The sequence below is a fragment of the Myotis lucifugus genome, unplaced genomic scaffold (assembly GCF_000147115.1).
Source record: "Myotis lucifugus unplaced genomic scaffold, Myoluc2.0 scaffold_219, whole genome shotgun sequence".
NCBI classification, from domain to species: Eukaryota; Metazoa; Chordata; class Mammalia; order Chiroptera; family Vespertilionidae; genus Myotis; species Myotis lucifugus.
In genome coordinates, this window is record NW_005871267.1 from 58,880 (window position 1) to 78,994 (window position 20,115).

At 37.6% G+C, this 20,115-nt stretch overlaps 1 protein-coding gene across 3 annotated transcripts in view; it reads right to left on the reverse strand.

Annotated features, from left to right (window-relative positions):
- The window catches only part of LOC102428817 (myotubularin-related protein 2), a 79,359-nt gene that overhangs the window by 48,007 nt on the left and 11,237 nt on the right, over nucleotides 1-20,115 (reverse strand). The gene's annotated exons all lie outside the window — the stretch shown is intronic.

Sequence of the window (20,115 nt, forward strand, 5' to 3'; positions counted from 1 at the left end):
GCTCTGGGGGGGAAAAAGAGGAACAACTGTAATAAACAGAACAATAAAGATTTAATAAAAAATAAATTTAAAAAAAGGCTTGCAAGTTCTATAAAGTTTAAAAAACAACAGGACAGTCCCAATGGAAAACTATTTTGTTGTCATCAATAATAACCTTTCTCTATCCTTTTAACATGTCAATATAAAAAGTTATTAATGAAAAAATATATTGATATTTTTTATTCTTTATTTCGTACTATCTGGTATGAATTTTACACTTACAGCACATCTCAGTTTAGATAGCCATATTTCAAGTGCTCAAAAGCCACATACATGCGCTAATGTATTGGATAGCACAAGTATACAAGAACAATAAAATAAACCACAAAGAATCAATCCAGAATGCTGGACCTTCTAAAGGAAAAATCTGCAGATATGCAATGACATGAAAAGTAAAAGTGGGGGGAAACTGCTCTAAATTAAGAGGTTAACTATATATAATATATGACTGAATCCTAATTCAAAAAAATCATCTACGAAGAGATTTTTTTTTAGACATATGGGGAAATTCGATATGAATGAGCAACCTATATAATAAAAGCGTAGTATGCAAATTGTCCCCTCGACCAGGAGTTCTTCCAGGAGTTTGAACAGAAGGTGGGACAGGCTGGGGAAAGAGAGGGAGGCCCTGGCTGGCAGCTAGCAGCTGCTAGGGACCCTACCAATGCATGAATTTCTCTCTCTCCCTCCGCCCCCCCTTGCTCTCCTGAGTCAAACCACACCATCCTTCTTTGAAATCCTTAAATAAGCTGGCTCCTCTGCAGGGAGCATGGGTCTACCAAACGCCTTCCTGACTTAAGTTCTCATTTGAACACCATTTCCTCAACTGAAATCTGACCCAATGTCCCATACCAGTGCTCCTAGCAGTTGTTCTCAAAGCACTGTGTGCTTCTCATTCTTTCCTCTGTTCTTACATTTCTTTGTAAATGTTTGATTAATATCTATGTCCCTGAAGAATACAAACTTTACCAAGGAAACATGTCAATTGTGCTCACCATTCTATTCCTAGGACCTAGCATGGTGCCTGGCAGAGCACACTCAAGAAATATTTGTTGAATTAATTAATGAGTGAAAGAATGATCAAAAGATTGGGTTATTCTAATCAAATTCATCAGAGGCAATGATCAGAACATCCAATACAAAATGAAAAACAAGGGAAGGGGTAAAACAAGGGTAAGGGAAGATAAAATCTCATTTTTCTTTCATGAGTTATTGTGTATATATTATTTTATATAACACATATAGGGTCCCATTTCCATTTTAAAACTTTTTATCACACTGGGGAAAATATTTCTTTAGATACTATGTCTTAAGTGAATGACAAATAATCGTTACACAACTGGTAGTAATCTGTTATTTCCACTGGGACGATTAAAGTAGTAGTTGGGAATTGAAAAACCAGGTTTTTAGTCCTATGAAGCTAACAGCAGTATCCTTGGCCATGTGACTTAATTCCCATTCCTCATTCCAGTTTCATTATCTGTGAAAAGTAATGACCAGACTACTTTAGTGGTTAGTTTTTTGGTGATTATATACCTTCTTAAGACTCTCATGAAACCTATTCTATGAATTGCTTATAACATCAGGGACTTTAAGATTAAGAACCCTGGCCCAAATGATCCCTTTTAATTCTAATGTAATCTAGGGCTTCTGAAATGACTATTCTATAATTTGTAATGGTCATACAATATCTAGATAAATATTGAAAAATTAAATTGCCAAAAAATAAATGTATATGTGTTTGTGTCTATATATACAGGGTGGGGCAAAAGTAGGTTTCTAGTTCTATGCAAAATAATATGACAAATAATAATACAAGAATAAACTGTTCTGCATACTCACAACTGTAAACCTATTTTGCCTCACACTGTATTTTCTAATTATGTAATCACAGACTTAGTCTTGAATATGAAGTTAAGACTCATAGACTAAATAGAAATATTCCGATATTGTATTTTTTACAATAAAGTCTGTAAGAGAAGTTTATGTACAACAGAGTCACCAGAAAATTAAATCCAATAGCTAAACTTATTTCAGGAGCTCTGGGCTATCACTGTATAAATATATACAACACCCCTGCTATGGCATCCTATCAAGAAATGTAAGCCATGTTTCTTTAAATATTTCTACTGTTCTCATATTAAGTGATTTTAGCAGAAACTATAATTATCTTTTAAAATACATTTCAAAAATATTCTAATTTAGCTAAGTAATGGTTTATTTTAAATGTCTTACATTTCAAAATATACCTGTCATAATAAAAGGGATAGAGCCCCCAAATATCTATATATACTTGTCTCAGTAACTCTCCTCCCTAAATAATTTCATCAGAATGAACTGGAACAGAGGAATATAAACTCAATTGACTCGGAACATCACCCTTGCCAGCACCCAACAGGGTTATGCTTACAAGACTTCTGACGCTGTGATTTGCACACTTACTCTAACCTTGTGACCTCAGAACACTGGAACCCATAATTAGCTTCAGTGGCCTGGCTCATGTGGAGTACTTCTCTGCTGCCAAGGTGAAAAATGAAAACACATGACTTGGGAATAAACTTGGCACTTGCATTTCCGACAGCACACTCATTTTTCTTTCAAACACTACACAAAGAGACTTGTGGTTTTCTTTCACAAGTCTTTCCAAATCTGCAGACCATATTCCATTTCTTCAGAGTTTAGCCACCTTCCACATTACCACAAACTGTCTATCCTCACTGGCTCCATTTTCTCAGTGCCCACTCACTCCTTAATCCTTTGCAATCTAGCTTTTGCCTTTATCAAACCCCTAAAATGGCTCTTTCTATAATTATTAATGACCTGATTATAAAAAATAATGGTCTTTTCTCTGTTCTGATACTATAAATTCTCATCTCCCTTCACTAGCATATTCTTTTGGTTATCCCATATCTCAGTTTAACCAATACTCCTGAGTACCCACTGTATGCAAGATACAACTGTTCTAGGAACTCCTAGAGAAAGAGAAAAATATTTAACACGGGGTTGCTGCCTCTAATGAGCCTTCATTCCAAGGTACTAAATTCAAGTGCACTAAAAAACACAACACAATGTAGAACATGAAATATGAATGAGAGAGAAATAAAACACCTGGAAGTTTGGAACCTGAAAAGCTCATATACAGCTTTAATTTAGGGGCTTAAGAAAGAGACAGCATTTGAGGTTAGCCAGAATATAGTAAACGTTTTAACACCTTCTCAACCATTTCACTAAGCAAATGAATAGCAAGGGGGAGAAGGGGAAGTGGAAAATTCAGGGCATGTTAAAAGCTATTTTAAGAGGCAGACCACTTTGGTTGAAATATAGGTTACTTAAAACACACAGAGATGAAAACCAAGATGGCGGCATAGGTAACGCCGGAGTTTGCTGCCTCGAACAACCACTTCAAAAATGCAACTAAAAGACGGAACGGACATCATCCAGAACCACAGGAAGGCTGGCTGAATGGAAGTTCTACAACTAGGAGGAACCGAGAATCAGAGGAGGCGCAGTGCTGAAGTAAAATACTAAGGTGCGGAGTGCGCGCGGCGCGGGCTGGTGGCTGAGGGTGCGGTTGTCTGTTTCAATCCGGAGGGAGCCTCAGACTCTGAGCTCCAGATCCGGGCGAGTCTCTAGGGACCCAGACTTAAACTGGAGAAGCAGGACTGTCTGGCTACGGTCCCTCCGAGGTTTGCAGTGGTTGCTGGGACAGAGAGGCAGAACCCCTGGGCACGGACTGAGAGCAGCCATAACTGCTCCCTCCTCCGCCCTGTTGATCCTGTGGGACCCGCCCCGCCCAAGCCCTGCACAGAGGCATTTGCCAGATAGCCTCAGGCAAAGGCTAGATTAGCACCTCCCTAGAGGACACAAGTTCTTCCACTTCAGACACAGCTGATTATCACAGCCAGTCGGCCTGGAGGTCAAATCCCTCTAGTATTAACTATAACAATCAAGGCTTAACTACAACAAGACTGCGCACAAAGACCACTAGGGGGTGCACCAAGAAAGCGTAAAAAATGCGGAGACAAAGAAACAGGACAAAATTATCAAGGGAGGATATTGAATTCAGAACCACACTTTTGAGGTCTCTCAAGAGGCTTCTAGAGTCTGTCGATAAACTTGATGAGATGTACAGGAAATCTAATGAGACCCTCGATGGTGTGATAAAGGACCATCTAGAAAGTAAGCATACACTGACTGAAATAAAGAATATTATACAGACTCCCAACAGCAAACCAGAGGAGCGCAAGAATCAAGTCAAAGATTTGAAATGCGAAGAACCGAGAAATACCCAACCGGAAAAGCAAAATGAAAAAAGAACCCAAAAATACGAAGATAGTGTAAGGAACCTCTGGGACAGCTTCAAACGTACCAACATCAGAATTATAGGGGTACCAGAAGATGAGAGAGAGCAAGATATTGAAAACCTATTTGAAGAAATAATGACAGAAAACTTCCCCCACCTGGTGAAAGAAATAGACTTCCAAGTCCAGGAAGCGCAGAGAACCCCAAACAAAAGGAATCCAAAGAGAACTACACCAAGACACATCATAATTAAAATGCCAAGGGCAAAAGACAAAGAGAGAATCTTAAAAGCAGCAAGAGAAAGAAACTCAGTTACTTACAAGGGAATACCCATACGACTGTCAGCTGATTTCTCAACAGAAACTTTGCAGGCCAGAAGGGAGTGGCAAGAAATATTCAAAGTGCTAAATACCAAGAACCTACAACCAAGATTACTTTATCCAGCAAAGCTATCATTCAGAATTGAAGGTCAGATAAAGAGCTTCACAGATAAGGAAAAGCTAAAGGAGTTCATCACCACTAAACCAGTATTATACGAAATGCTGATCGGTACCCTTTAAGAAGAGGAAGAAGAAAAAGGTAAAGATACAAATTGTGAACAACAAATATGCATCTATCAACAAGTGAATCTAAGAATCAAGTGAATAAATAATCTGATGTACAGAAAAAAAAAACAAAAAAAAACACAGAGATAAACCTGAAAAGGTAGGTTTTGATTAAACTGAGGCAGGTCCTAAAAAACCGGTGGGCAGTTCTTAAAACAGTGAGAAGCTACTGAAAGTTTCTGTGCCTTAGGAAGATTATTTTAATAGGCCAAAGAATGAATGATAATAGCAGGAAATCTGCTAGTAGACTATTAGGAGACCTCCTCAAGTCAGAGGTACTAAAGACCCAAATTAGCAGTAAAAATTAAATAGGAGTGGATACAAGAGACACTGTAGAGATAAAATCAACAGAACTTGGCAACTGACTTGACATGATGAGAAAGGGAGAGAAAAGGGACAAAATATGACCCCAATCTTGTTGATGAAGAAACCAGTGTGCCAAATTAGAGAGCAAAAAAATAAAAGTAGGTGCCCAGCCGGTGTGCCTCAGTGGTTGAGTATCAACATATGAACCAGGAGGTCATGGGAAGGTTTGATTCCCGATCAGGGCATACGCCTGGCTGCAGGCTATATCTCCAGTGTGGGGCAGGCAGGAGGCAGCCAATCAACGATTCTCTATCATCACTGATGTTTCTATCTCTCTCTCCCTCCCCCTTCCTCTCCAAAATCAATAAAAATATATTTTAAAAAGAAAAGAAAAGAAGGTAGTTTGAAGAGGGATGAATTCTACCTTGGAATTCTTAAGTCTGAGCTGGTATCAAGACATCCACGGGGAAATGTGCAGCACACCATATATACACTAGTAGGCCAAAGCATTTCAGATTTTACCTGACCATGCATTTGTTCGTTCATTCATTCATTCATTCATTCATTCATTCATGGCAATGTTGATTTACTAATTACTCTATGTTGGATGAGTGGCACTGTGAAGATACATGTGATACAGCAACATTAGATGCGTTCCCAAATGATGTCTCATGGGAGAGGCAGACTCCTATTTAACTGTCTACGAATCTGACTGTATAAGAGTTGTTTAAAAAATACTGTAGGAAGATAGAGGAGGAAAAGATTGGATATGACTGAGATACATGAAAAGATGTGTCAGTTTTGATGGACATTGGCCTGTTAGTAAGATTTGGTGGTAGAGTGGAAGAGTAAAAATATTCTAGACAGAACAGCATAAGTAAAAAATTTGGGGAAACCAATGTGACTGTCCGCTGTGAATCATGGCAGGTTGAAAGCAAGAAAGGTTGAGCTGTGTTCTATAAATAAACCATGATAAGATTGTATTCTGTAGGCAACCGGAAGCCATCAAACATTTCTGAACAGAAGTGTCATATATGCTGTTAGAGTTATGAAGTATCAATTGGGGGAGTAGGGGATTCTAGAGGAAGATATATTAGTTAACAGGCTACTGAATTAGATTACTTAGACTATTGGAATAGATCACATAATGATATAAGAAATAAAGAAGAGTTTGAATAGATATGTAGAATAAACAATAGATTTTAATGTTGAATTTGAGCTTCTTGCAAAATATCCAAGTGGATGTGTTCATCATGTAAGTGGAAATATGAAACTTGTCCAGTTTGGGCACTCCCTGGAGAGATTATAGCTAAGTGATAGCTAAATCCATGAGACTGAATCATGTAGCCCAGGAACAGCATATAAAGCAAGAAGAGATGTGAGAATTAGTGAACAGAACTACATTCATTTTCATAAAAGACTGGAGGTAGGTGTGAAGAAAAAATAGAAAGAGGGGAGAATCAAGAGAAACATTGTGAAAGCCAAGAAGAGTGTTTCAAAATAGGTAGCCAATATTATGTAATGTTAAATAAAAGAAGAGAAAAATCCAATGGATTTATTAAATAGATATGCCAAACCAATGATTATGTCAACACTCTATATAATGTTTTAGAAACAATAATTTAATTTGAATTTAAAAATTGAGGCAATGAGGCATGGTCGTCTTCAACTTCTGGCTTCCCTCTCTTCCTGTCTTAGATGACAGCATGACCCTTCTAGGGTTCAAGGGCAGTCCTTCCTTCTATGCTCTCTATCCTGTCCCATCCAGTCTCCTTTGGGTGTGTGTTTGTATACACATAGACATCCACTTTACACAACACTGGACATTTAGGAGGAACTCAACAATGATTTGTCAGAAACATTAATAACACATTGAATTCAACCTTCAACTACTCTATTGATACTACTTCCTGGATGTCATTAATGACCTCCAGGGTCGTTTCTCTCAGTGCTTGTCTTCCTTAACTTCTTCTCTGCAATATGTGACATTACTGTCACTGCCTCCCTGTTGGGATTTTCTCTCTAAACTTCCATTGTCATTAAAATGTACTAGCTTTCTTTAATATTCTCTCGACTTCTCTAGGTTCTTTTCTTCCAGCTGCTCTCTAAATATAGATTCTCTTAAAAGTTCTGAGCTTGGTTCTGTTCTCTGTACTCACTCTCTCAGAAATATCATGGATTCTCAAAGCTTCAGTTATCACCTCAGAACAGACCATTTTCAATATTTAGTGTTCTTGGTCCCAAATACTTGCTGCTAGTACCATCTGACTCACCTCTCTCCGGCCCTATTTCTCTCTGATCCTGTTTGGCTACAGCCCACATCTTACAATGTCATTAAGCTGTATGGTAAGTAACTAGAATTACACCAAATAATATTTTTTAAATTGTCCCTTTCAAATGCAAATATAGGCATTAGTTAACCAATTATTCTGCTAGCCAGCTAGTAAATTATCGTATATAATAAAAGGCTAATATGCAAATTGTCCCCTTGGGAGTTCAACCGTCCGCTATGACATGTGCTGACCACCAGGGGGCGGCACTGAACGAAGGAAGGCTCCAGGGAAGAAAGGCCTGCGGCCTGCAGCCGGAAGGCCCCGACCGGCCCTGATCACCAGCCAGGCCTGGGGACCCTACCTGTGCTCATGCACGGGGCCTCTAGTAGATTATAACTTTCAAGGACCTCGGAGATCGTGATAGTGAAACCTCCCTCATTTACAAATAAAGTACAGCCCAGAAAATTGAAGTGAATGGTTTCAAATATAATATCAAATTAGTGGCAGAACCAGCTATAGAAGAAGGTCCCCTTTTGATTATATCACATTGCTTCTGACAGGAGTACAGAACCAAAAGGAGAAATACCCTCAGGGTGCTTATTATCTAACTGGGGAGATAAAATGAGTGCATGTGCGTGAGCACACACACACTCCTCCCACATACTTCTATCACACATGCTCACTGTATGAAGACGAAGTTCAGTTAAGAATAATCAGGGGATGCTCCCTCAGAAGATAAAGCTAAACTGGATTTAGAAGTGGGTTAAGAACAGGCCAGCAGAAAGCTGTGCATTTAGGACTGTTTCCCATAATTTTTTAAAAGTTTTTGGACAAAAAACACAAGAAACATTCTATATGAAAAACTCAAATGTTAATTAAATCCCACATTTAGAATTCAGCATGAATCCAAGTGTTACCGTAGGATCTCAAAGTAAATGACAATTTATCTCATAGAATGTTACTGTTCCCTGACTAGTTTAAGACTAGTTCATTTCCTTACTCCACTACTCAGTAGTCATGAGACGTTGGGCGGGATGCTCTACATCTCTGAGTCTGTTTCTTCATGTATAAAATGGAGATGATAAAATCTACTTCATAATTGGTCATTTATTCAGCTCCTTGTGTTCCAAATAAGGCCATTCATTCCCCCAGTGTCCAGCTTCCATCAGTAGAAGTTAAGAAAGGGCATCAGAAATCCAAATCTCTGGAGTATGAATGTCCCTCCATTTCTCCTTCAGCCGCCCCAATACCATTGGTGAAGTGAAGAGGAGATCCCAGAATTGTGAGTGGACCTTACAGAACCTCACCCTTACCTACCACTCAACACTTACAGCCTCACCACATGCCATTCTAAAAACTATAAGGACTAACTTCATTATAACCTTTATCTCTGTTTTCAGCAGTTCCCATAAGAGATCAGAACTACCAGACTCTAATTCCCTCTTCTGATCCCATCTTCAAGTAACCATCTCCCTCCCCCAATTCCTGTGCTTCTGGATTTTAAAGTCAATCTTTAGCAAAAGTCCCTCTACTTTCTCTCTCTTTCTTAAATGGTCTCTTTACCTTTTACTCTAACTAAAGCCTGGTTTTCCCAAGGACACTGCTCTCTCTATAGCTCTTTCAAATGGGAAAATAAGCCCTCATTTTTTCTCATATACCACTCTCCAACCACTGGGTCTGGACATTGGGTCTTTTTCCTCATTACTACTTTTCAGACTATTCTTCCTTTCTCTGTCTAAAGACCCCAAGTATTCAATCTCTTCATCTCATGTCATCACAGTATTCTATACACTATCCCTCCTCCTTGTTGAAGTTATCTACCAATCTATGTCACTCTCCCTGATTCTTTGAAGAATTAACTTCAGGATCACCATCATTCTTTCTAATATTTATACAATTGCCATAACTCTTAATGATTTCAGTATTCATATAAATTAGCATCTAACACCTCGCTTCTCAGCTCCTTGACCTCCTCTGCTCCAATGATCTTGTCCTCCACTGTATCTCAGATCATGATCATCCCCTTAACACTGGCGTTACCAATTAACTGTAAGCCCTCCTTAATTTAAATTTCAAACCACCAGCTCATTCTCTCTAGTACACCAGCCAACATCTTCAATTGTTCAATCATATGAAGACCTCCATTGTTCCTACTATCTTTCATTGACTCTATTTCATGTCCTCACTTCTCTCTTTCCCCAACTTATGAAATTCCATGGCCTGTCATTACAGTAAATCCCTTGCTCTTGCTTGCTTCATGGTACTTACCTGGCAACACCGAAATGCTAGTCAAAGCCAACTCTCTGCCTACTCCAGACCTGCATCCATACAGTTGAATAGTCTCGAGAAAAAAATACACCCATCTGCCCTGGATTTACTTTGAATTGATGATCACTTACCTCAACTAGGCCTCTATACTGCCCAGCAATCACACCACATTTTCCTCATCCATATATCCTCATTCTTCTAGACTACTATTTCAGATTTTTTTTTCTTTCCTTACCCTCTCCATCCTGAATTTTAATAGATAATCTGTTACCATTTCACTAAAAAATACAGAAGGAATCAAGACCTTCCACAAGTTCCCCCGATCACAAGTTATGTACACTTATGCATATGTACTCTGCCTTCCTTTCTCTTACTAGGGAGAAATTGTACATACTCCCATCTCAAGCCAGCTCTCCACTAAACTTCATCTTCTCTCACCTACACAAGAAACTCTATCAGTTCTTCCCTCTGGTTCAAAATTTTCCCTCTCTACTCAATCATTCAAACCAATATAGAAACATGCTATTATTTCTCTCAACCCCTCCAACTACCACTTCATTTCTCTGAGCTTATTTACAGCAAGTGTTGAAAGAGATGTTTATGTTCACTGCTTCCAATTCCTCACATCTCACTTTCTCTTGAACCCACTTCCATCAGGCCAGCAAAAATGTTTTTTTAAAGGTCATCAAGAACCTCCACTTTGCTATACTCCATTGTCAACACTTAGTCCTCGTCTATAAGTAGCATTTGACATAGTTGATCCTTCCTCTTTGAAACACTTTCTACCCTGGGATTCCAAAACACTTAATGGCTACCTCACTAGTCACTAGACACTCTCTCTCAAGTCTCCTGTAATGATTGCTTCTTACCTTCTTATATCGTAACACTGGAACACCCCTTAACGCTCAGTCCTTGAACCTCTTATCTTCATTATGTACACTTCCCCTTGCTTAATAATCTCATCCAGGCTTATAGCTTGGACATCCTTAACTTGATAAACCAAAATTTATAATGCTATCCCACACTTCTCTCTGGGATTTCAGATTCCAATAACTTATTTAACACCAATTCTGGATGTCTAATACCAAACTCCTGCTCTTCTTCTGGAAACCAGCTCTATACCTTAGTAAGTGGTAATTCTATCCTAAACTTTCTTCAGCCAAAAACTTTAGAGTCATCTTGGGAGCTTCTTATTACATGACATGTTTAGTCAGGAAATAAGGTTGACTGCACCTACAAAACATGTCCAGTTCCAATCATTTCTCTCTGCCTCTTCAGCCACCACTATTATCTCCCTCCTGATGATTCCAATTGTCTATAACCAGTCTCCAAGCTTCTGCATCCCAGTCTGTTAACACAGCAACCAGAGTGATCCTTTTGAAACAGCTGATACAGTCACTCCTCTGCAAAAAAAAAAAAAACTGCCACTATCTTCCCATCTCACTCAGAATAAAAACAAAGTCCTTAAAATCGCCTAAAAGGCCTTTCATGATCTGCCCCCACCCTTATCTCCCTGATCTCATCTTCTCCTATCTTCCCTCCTGTGCCCTTGCACCTCACAGGACTCCTGCTCTTCCTCAAACACACCAGACAAGTTCCCACTTAAAGAATTTTATACCATTGGTCATCTCTATCCAGAATTCTCTTCTCACAAATATTCCCAATTTTCCTTCACTTCGTTCAGCTTTTTTGCTGAAATGTTGCCTTCTTGATGTGATCTTCCCTGGTCCTTTTAAATAAAACTAGAGGCCCAATGCACGAAATTCGTGCAAAAGTAGGCCTTCCTTCCCCTGGCTGCCGGCACCAGTTTCCCTCTGGCACCCGGACCCCGGCTTCCCTCCAGCCGCCAGCAGTCACCCGGGACCCGGGCTTCCCTTGCAGCCCTGGCTTTGTCTGGAAGGTCATCTGGAAGGACGTCTGGTCTAACTAGCATATTACGCTTTTATTATTATAGATTATTATTATAGATTATAAGTAAGCTGCACCAAACCCACCCACTCATTATCTATTCCCTTCCTCCTTTATTTTTCTTAGAATATGTATTATCTGACATATTTTTTGATTTTACTATATTCTGACTCCTCCACTTAGTTATTACTTACTGAGTGCTTACTATATACCAGGAATAGTTCATATACTTATAAAAATAAAATAATGAGGTTAATGTATTACCTGACAAACAGAAACACCAAAACAATGTAAACAACTCTAACAATCTGATCCTTAAAGAAGGTGGTAAATCATCCATAATCAGATAATCTCTGCCAGAGAAAAGTTAATACAGTTTATTTAAAACAAGACAAGTAAACAAAATAATCTCTAGAAAAGGAAATTTTGTATCTCCCCTCTAGCAACCAATTCTAATTATTAAATCACTAGAGACCTGGTGCACAGGTAGGGTCCCTAGGCCTGGCCAGTGATCAGGGCCAATCTGTGGGGCGACCAGCCGGGCAATCAGGGCCCCCTGCTCGCACACACCTTGGCTGGCCTGGTGCCACCCGCTCGCCAGCCTCACTCCCCACAGGTAGAGTCCTGCGGGCTGGGGGCAGCTCCTGCATTGAGCGTCTGCCCCCTGGTGGTCAGTGTGCATCATACTGACCAGTCGTTCTACCATTCAGTCGATTTGCATATTAGGGTTTTATTATATAGGATTGTTAGAAAAACAGACCCTGTCCATTTTCATGGTAAATGCTGACCAAAAAGTTAAGCATTTAATAAGGACACTATTAAATGTAGCCATACTAAAATTTATCTTCACAATGATGCAAGGGACACTTTGGCAAATCCTAAAACATAGATAAACTACTCTCCCACTGCAACCAGGACATGTAAGTTTAAGGTAGGAGAAGAGAAAGAAAACTATGTCTCATAAGTCATGGAAAGTAAGATATAGCCTCTCAGAGCTTCAATTTCATATTGTAAAGTAAGGATAAAAACAATGGCTCTCCTTATTTCATTGGGTAGTTATAAAAATCAAGTGAAAATGCTGTTTAAACTCTAAGATTCTTTTATATATAAATACCACTGTTTACAAAAAATCCAGAGGGCAGGAAGGGGAAGGAGCCAGCATCCTGCAATCGACAATGTAATAAATGTGGAAAATGGAAGTTACTGTTATATGTATGGAGCTATCTAAGGAACAAGGCACCGCCTCAGGAAGACTTTCCAGATTCACATCCTTCCTCCTGGTTGACCCTGGATAGATGCCCCCCTCAGCACATTAGTATTTAATTCACAGCTATTTCTTATTGGTTCTTTGTTAATGTTTTCAAGCAAATCTGTGTGTTCTAGTTTGATAAAAAGAAAAAACTCAATAAATGTTTATTTACCAACAAAGCTTCCCAAATAAAAATCAGAACTCTTTAGAGATTGGCATTTACAACATATTCATAAAATATAGAGGCCAGGTCTATTTTCACTAAAATAATTTAAAGGGATAACTGACTTATAGAGAAAAACATTAAATAAAGAAATATTTGAGATTATCAAATCCATCATTACAAAAAAAAAGTGACTTGTGGAAAAGTCACAAAGTCACATCACTTATTTTTTGACAAAAGCCAAATTGGATAAAATTTGGCCACAAAAATGAAACAATGACATATAAACATTCAGTTTCATGTTCCAAATACATTTTTAAATGGTTCTTAGTTTCATAAGTTTCACAAAGAGATTTCAAACAAATTTTTAAAACTGTAGTATTACTCTATTAAATTATTGCCTTTCCATAGTATCTGCTTTAATCACTAAATGCCACAGCCCCTAAATCTCTGCCCTCAGCCACCAAAAATAAAAACTTCGCAGCATATGCTTAATTGAAAACACAGCTATGATTCCAAACTAAGCAATCATTCTCTATTATCCATATTCCTTCTAATTGGCAGGCTACAAAAAGGGTCATCTTCTGTATCCAAGGCCTTTTATCATGAATAGTATCCAAAATGGAGCAGGAAGTGTTGGCTTTGTGAATGATGACATCAATGACATTCAATGAATTCAATTCCATGATGATATTCAAGTCATAAGGAAGACCTGAGGGATGAAACTGCTATACAAGATGGTGTTGAAGTTCAAAGCTAAGACTGTATGATTCAGAGCACAGACATAAAATTCCAGTATTACAAATGAATTGAAGAGCTATAGTTCTAAATATTGGAAATATTTGCTAAACTAGCTGATAGATCCTCCTTCCCCCAACTGATGGGCGAAGTATGACGTAACCTGCAGCCGGGAAATACCTGAGTGACTAACCATGTACCTTATATGGACTATACATTGGACCACCAATCCACACCTGCCAAATACCATAAGCCCTTGTCCTATATGGACCATACCGTAAGCCACCAATCAGTGTGCGCCGAGTACACTAAGCCCCCACCCCTTCCCATTCCGCCCCTCAAAAGGCGTGCCCACCTCTGCACCTGCTGCTGTCCTCCCCTTGCCAGACAGCCCGGCAGGTCCTTCTCTAATAAAGCCTGTAGTCCTGGTTTTCGGGCTCTGTCTGATCTTTCACTAGCTTTTACAAATTTTAACATCCCTTTTATCTTGAATCAAAATGCCCCCAACTTTTCCATCTCACACAAACAAACTATTGTCCCATTTGAAAATATGAATCAAAGATTTGTCCTTCAACATCATTTCTTAGGTTTGGCACAGAAATTTTCCTCACAGAAAGGTCCTAGCACAGCTGCAGCATCATGACATTTTGTTCTCATTTTTACTTAGTGTGGGCACTTCTACCCTAACCTTTAGTCAGAGTTGTTATTAAAAAAATAAAATTATAATCGTGATTCCCTTCTGTTCCTTTAAATACTTTATCGAAAGTACACACATACACAAACACACACACACACACACACACACACACACACAAACAAAACAAAAAAACACTGACAAGGTTCAAATAGCTAAGCCAGTGATGGCGAACCTTTTGAGCTCGGCGTGTCAGCATTTTGAAAAACCCTAACTTAACTCTGGTGCCGTGTCACATATAGAAATTTTTTGATATTTGCAACCATAGTAAAACAAAGATTTATATTTTTGATATTTTATATATTTAAATGCCATTTAACAAAGAAAAATCAACCAAAAAAATGAGTTCGCGTGTCACCTCTGACACGCGTGTCATAGGTTCGCCATCACTGAGCTCAGCCATAAATACACAGAAAATTCCCAGGCCCTGGATAACCTGAAAGTAATTAATAAGAATGGAGAGTTAAGTGTGCTTTGAAACAAAAACAATAATAATTCCTCAAGGGTAGGTAAAACATAATTTCTGCCTTCAAGAGCATTAATATTTTTATTTGTTTTAGTTGAGTGTGCTATGTCAAAAAATTATAAACACATTTTAAAAATTAATGAAGTTGTTACAGAGAGGATATTTTCTCAAAAGCAACAAAATTGATCAAAATATAATTAGCACTGTGGGATACTCTTAATAATGTAAATTATTCTTTATATTTATACTTATTCATAAGTAGACTCCTTTTTCCAAGAGGCTCAAAATACCTTTCAGAGTAAAACTGCAATTATAGTCTAATGTACTAAATTTTTATTATCAACCCTTAGGAAGAGCAATTAAAGCATATGAGCATGCGAACAATTTACAATCACAAATGCATTTATCTAAATTTGCAGAGCCATGGCCCCTGTAAGTGGCAAGTCACTCTCACTAGAATTCCCCTTTCTTTAACCAACTCCTCATTTCACCCTAAACTATATTACTTTCTTTATTCCTATTTAAAAAATCAAGTCCATATTATTTAAATGTTAACTTCTGGTTCCACAAAGTAACCAAATGAATATACATATACATACTTACATATGAAAGAACACAACTTAGGTTGACAATAAGAAAGGCCAGCACTAGTCATAATCTGTTTTTCAATAGCCCTGCCATTATCTCAGCCAAAGTGACACAGTTTTCTTTCCACCACAAGATCAAAACACAAATCCCATCATCTCTTAGTCATTCCCACTCATTTACTGGCCTGCTGTTATTATAACAGAATGTCTTTTTCCTCTGCTCACTATTCCTAAGAGCAATGTTCCACCCTTTTGGTCTCAAAAGTTCTATTATTTTAAAGTGTAGTATTCAGGTGAACAGTTACACAAAAAAATAATTGGTAAGGGGATAGAAATGGCTCTATATGCTTTTCAAAATAGTATCATTTAATAAGATAAAGTACTCTCTACTTTTCTATTTATTTTGTTTCAGTTTTGGGTTTTTTTTTTTTTTTTGGTTATGCTTATTCCTGAGAATTATTCAAGCTAAACACTTGCAAATTAAGAAAGTTATGTCTTAATAAATGAATTTGGGAACCTACTACAGATTACTTCTTGCCTCAATACCACTGAATTTACAAGCATCCCTGTTAAAGCTGCAAAGGCAGAGAAATTTGTTTCCAGATAGCAGGGGTTCCCTTGTCATCTCCAAATATGCCTCATGGCACCCCTCAGCTGCCTTGAAAGGATAGAGACTAAGAACCTCTATCACCAACTAAAGGCCTCTTTGGCACCTTCCCTCCGGTTCTTCCCACCCTCCCCTTCCATTTGGGAAGCAGGAACTTCCAAAATCTCCTTTTTCTTACTCTTCCACAGACATTTACTAATATCATCAATGTATTATGTACTGGGGATAGTTAAAACGGATTCATTTTCTTCAGGGACTTACAGTCTAATGAAGGTGCTGAGTATGTGAAGTACCTCATAACAGTGGAGTGTAGGAATGAAGGATATAAAGGATGCAACAGAAACCAAGAAGAGAACACAAAGCTCAGAACTGGTCAGTGGCTGAAAACATAAGCTTTAGCATCAGAGACTTGGTTTCACCAGTTAGTAAATAATAATTCAGACAAGTTACTTAATCTCTCTAAATTCTTTCTTATAAAATATAATAAACAAAACCTTATAAGACTGTAATAAGGATCAAAAACCATGATTTATAGAAAATAATTAGTGCTAAATGCTTAGCTGGTAGAAAGTGTTCAAATAGCATTGGGGAAATACAAGAGTACCCTCTTCAGAAGGGAAAAAAGGAAGAAATCAGAAATAAAGGTCTCCCATTAAGGAATCCACTAATTAAATTTAAATGAAGAAAGAAAGCACTTGGCCCTAAAAGTACTTCTCACTGAAATCTGCACTGTAAATTGTCCTCCTTTGACTAAGATGACTGAATGTACAACATTTTTAATTTTAAAGAAGTTTTAGTTAATAGATGAATCACTAATACAAAGTACAAAAATCAGGAGCAAAATTTTTAAAAATATATTACACATATACTCTCATGCACATACATACACACATCCTATGTAACTTTTGATATGTTCAAGCAGAAGGCTGGCCCAAAGCTTCAATCCCAAAAGCAGTTCTATCACCAGTATTTTTCAATGTAACCATTATCAAAGCATGGGCTCTCTCTGGTTCCGCTGGTTTGTCAGATGGTTAATGGAATCATCATTACTTTATTGTCGGTCCCATTAACACTTGGAGGTATTTCACAGTAATAAATAGTCATAAATGTTTTGATATTCCTCTTCTCCTGACATATTTCAAAACCCAGTAAAAACATTTCTAGTGAAAGTAAAAAAGTATTTCTGAAAAAGAGAAATACAGATAAACAATTCATACTAATTTTAATTCAAAACGATCTGGAAATAAGTCACATGCATTTCATATTGTAGTAAACAAATGCCTCCAGAGGACTTGGGAGAGGCTGCATTTCTCTAATTTACAGTCATTACTGACCACAGTCATTACAATAAGGTCTAGACCACTTGCCTTATTTAAACCGCTTCACTCCCATTTCATTTTTCATCAGTATTCCATGGAAAGTATACTCCGTAGTAATGTCCTGAGCACACACATAGCACATTTGCCGAAGGACATTAAAGAATGCGTTCTGTATCCTGACTGTGAAAAACCTTTTCTAGGAATGCAAATTTTACTCTCAACACTTACACAATGGACTACAGTGTCACAAGCACTGTTCATATTCTATTAGTCATTCTGCAGAACATTTTATTTAAAAAATAATAAAAGGCCTTTAGTGTGTATAAAGAATTTGGGACACAAAAGACTCATTGTCAGACTATCTGCAGTCCCCAAAATAGAAAAATAACCCCCCAAAACAAAATTATTTGCAGCTCATAATTATTTTTAAAATGCTACCCCAGAACCCTGCACTTTTTAATTTAACCAATCTATAGTATAAAAGAGATGGTATAAATGATCTTATTATAATGGCATCTGATTGACAAAGATCAGAGACTACATTTTGTATTCTTCAGAGAAACAAAGGGGATTTGAGCTCTGGGACAGCTGGTGCCTGTTGGCATTTAGTTTAGAAAACCCCAAGGTCCTAAGGTACATGTGACCTTGGATACAGTTTAATTTGTATTATTTTATTTTAAGGTCTATCGACTATACTTCCTGAACTGAAAGTCAGGGTGTGTATTATTTGGTAATCCAGCAGCAAGTCTGAAAAACCAGGTTGTATAAAAAATGGTGTACATACATCTTTTTTCCTGCAGAGTATTGCTTCTCCAAAGATCGCATCTGGAAATACAAATAAATAAAACAGGCAAAAGCCAAGTATGCTAGCCAAAATTTATGTGTCCATAGGGGATCCAATAAGAACTGGAGAGAAGGAGGGACCTTGGGTTACAGCACCAATCAATCTCAACACCCTCAAGCACTCTCTTAAAAGAGCTTCTCAGAACTTCTTCAAAAATCTCTGACAGACTAGAGAAAAAATGAAAACTCATTTGGATTCATAAGTAGCCTAGAGGGGAAAGTTACTTACATACCAGGTTAACTGAGAAAATGTCATACTAAACTGAAGACCAGTCAGATCATTAGAGCTCCAAGCACACTACGTTAGCACAGGTAACAGGTATTTTGTTTTGTTTGCAGAAACTAAGTTAAAAAATTCAGTAGGAAAAGAAGAGTATTTAATGTCTCTTTCTCTTTCAAGTCTGGAAAGGTTAAGTTAAAATGCAAAGTATTGGCATCATTCAGTGATTTATCCCTCCATAATTTTGAGTACTGTTCCCTATTTAGCAGATTAGTTAGTACAAATCATAAAAAAGATACTATCTTCTCGCTTATTTTTGTCTTTTCTTGCTATCTGTATAAAGATGAAGAAAATACCTTTTTAAATATCATTTTAAAGTATTAATACTTAATATTAGCAGTAATCATAATACATTCTATTTGTGTGACACTACAGTTTTCAAAGCATTTCACACGTCATCATAGAAATACAATGTTATTCTTGCTTAGGCAAGTCTCTAACTATTAATATACTATGCAAAATAAAATACAAAATACACACACCAAAATTTATTCACACTTATAGTTCAGAAAATACTTTAGAATATTTCAGTCCCTCAGATACTGTGAATATCAACCACAACAATGTAGTAATAAAAATATAAAATAACTTCAATCATTTAAGGTCTCTGGCTCGGTATATAAAGCATCAGATTCTGTACCAAGCAAATAAAACTACTCCTAATAGTATTTCATAGAATCCAAAGGAAAAAAAAACAAAGTTTTTTCATACTCCCTATGTTTAAACTACATACTATTCATACTACAATTTACCAAGCACCTATTTGCAAAGCACTATGCTAGCTACTACCATCATTCAAAAATGAATTCAGACCCCTCTTTTTCAGAAGCATAAAATATAAAGGTCAAAAGTAGAGATAGAGTCGAGCCAGCGTGGCTCAGTGGTTGAGCATCGATCTATGAACCAAAAAGTCCCAGTTCAATTCCTGGTCAGGGCACATGCCCAGGTTGCAGGCTTGATCCCCTGTGTGGGGTGTGCAGGAGGCAACCGATCAATGATTCTCTCTCATCATTGATGTTTCTATCTCTCCCTCTCCCTTCCTGTCTGAACTCAATAAAAATATATTAAAAAAAAAAAAGTAGGGATAGTGCAATGGGGAAAAAAAGAACAAGTATTTTTCCTCTACCTAGACTACCACGGTTTTTTTCCACCCAATGATTTCAAAATCAAAATCAGTAGCATAACTGACTAAAGATGAACAACGAGTCCATGTATCTCATGTACATAATCAATATGTGCTTTTAGTTATTTTTTTAGGAACAATGATAGATGTTATGATTTCATATATACACAGTGAAGCTGTCAGACCCAACAAAAATCACTAAGTGACAGTGAAGTCTAGAACTGGAAGTCAGGAGATCACTAAATAGCACTAAATAGCTCTGTGACTTTGGAGGAAACAATACCAATCTTTCCTGGCCTTCTAACACTTATTGTGCCGTAGGGTAGGTTATTAGATTTCTCTAGG